Here is a 2,079-nt window from a genome sequence, read left to right as displayed (position 1 = left end):
CTGCGGCCCGTAAGTGGGGTCGTGGGTTGGTGCCGACTCTGATTTTCTACTTTGTTTAGGATAGGTTTTCTAATGTATCTATAAATACCCATTGGATGTTTCATTTTTAGTTTCCGTACTTTCTACACTTATTACACTATTTTGAGTTTTGAGATACATTTTTGATCTTTGAATTACTGCTATTGGTTTATAGGGTTTGATATTGAATTGATATTTTGGGTTTCAATTCTTAATTATCAATGAGATCATTCTTATGCTTTCATATGTGAATTCATGTGTGTTCTTATGATCATGATCAATTAAACCCCATTACTAGGATTGTGAGAACCCTGGTGAATTAATAAAGCAGAGGAAGTGCAAAGTAATTCTAAATTGGTGTTCTTGCATGTATTGTGATTTTTTCGTATTGATTGCTTTCTTGACAGTTGCAAAATTTATGAACCCTCCTTTATTTGATACTAACTTGAGAGAGAGAGAGAGGTAGAGAAGGAAAAAGAAATCACAGTAGTAATTTAAAGCTACAAACCTTAATTTAATTAACTTAAGACCGAGAGAAGATAGTTAATCTGAGATCCAGAATAAAAGGTTATTAATGCGACACTCTGATATCGAGAGGACACAAGTGAAATTCACCCAAACCAAGGTCGAGAGACGGTTAGGTGATACATAACTTATTAGATTTTTCATGCAAGGCACCGAGATAGTTTGATGAACACGATAAGTCTGTGTAGTTAAGAAGTCATGATACAAGACTATATGTGTATCAAGAGATTCCAACCAACACAAGAACAACAAGATAAGCAACAAGTTGCTAGTGAATCAAAATAGGCCTCACACGACTTCACTAGACTTTGAGTTTGTGTTTTGAACAAGAAAATGAGATGAATAACAAGGCAACAATGCTAGTGAATTGAAAGAGCCCCACACGGCTTCACTAGACTTTTAGATTCAACAACACAAAGTTAACAAGATTACAAAAGAGATAGAAACTTGACACACAATATTCCATGATCTAAGAACCCTAACAAGAGAAAGGACCCTAAGATTAATGAATATAAATACCAAGTTCTTACTTGGACCACGAGGAACTCAAAGAACCCTAAGATCCTAGTTTCTAACCAAAAAACAACACTAGTATCACTCTACTAGTGAGTTTTCAGAATTGGGGCTTCTCCAATGGATGAGAGAAGTTCCAAAAATATTACAAGTGTTTGTTGTCTTCCAAATATGAATGAACTAAGGCCAAAATAACCCTAATGTTGTCTATTTATATTACACCACAAATGAAAGATAAAATAACCATTTAACCCTTTCCATGGGGTGGCCTTGGAGTGTAAGTTTATTACACTTCAAGGCTCTTCTTCACACTTAAAAATATTTAAACGATTTGGTGGGTCAAGTTCCAACTCACACACGGCCATTTGGATGAAAATGGCTTGGAGTTTTTGTAACTCCCGAGCTTGACTATGTGTGAATGGTCGTGAACTTGTTGGATAGCTTGCTAGACCCGTATCATCCTCTCCATCTTGAGAGAAATTTGACCTCAAATTTGGAATTTGGTCATCCTTAACCGTATCCACTAGAGAAAGATCACACACATTAAAAGTATTGTGCACTTGATATTCTGGTGGAAGGTCAATCTTGTAGGCGTTGTCATTGATTTTCTCAAGCACTTAGAATGGACCATCACCCCTTGGCATCAATTTGGAATTCCTTTGAGACGGAAATCTATCCTTTCTTAGGTGCACCCACACCCTATCTCCTAGTTCAAGAATGAGCTTTCTTCTTTCTTTGTTGGCTCACCTTACAATTTCTTGTTTTTTCTTCTCCAACTGCAACCTCACTTTCTCATGTAGCTTCTTCATTGACTCGGTCCGTTTGATTCCATCTAACCTTACCACAAGATCACTTGGCAAAAGAGTTAAATCCAAAGGGGCGAGGGGGTTAATGCCGTATGCACACTCAAAGGGTGTCATGCCCGTGGTTGAGTGTGTAACAAGATTATAAGCAAACTCAATCAACGGTAAGTGCTCCTCCCAAGAAGTCATTTTTACCTTAACCATGGATCGTAGCATAGAC

Source organism: Capsicum annuum, chromosome 1 (assembly GCF_002878395.1).
Source record: "Capsicum annuum cultivar UCD-10X-F1 chromosome 1, UCD10Xv1.1, whole genome shotgun sequence".
NCBI classification, from domain to species: domain Eukaryota; kingdom Viridiplantae; phylum Streptophyta; class Magnoliopsida; order Solanales; family Solanaceae; genus Capsicum; species Capsicum annuum.
This window is presented reverse-complemented; position numbering follows the sequence as displayed.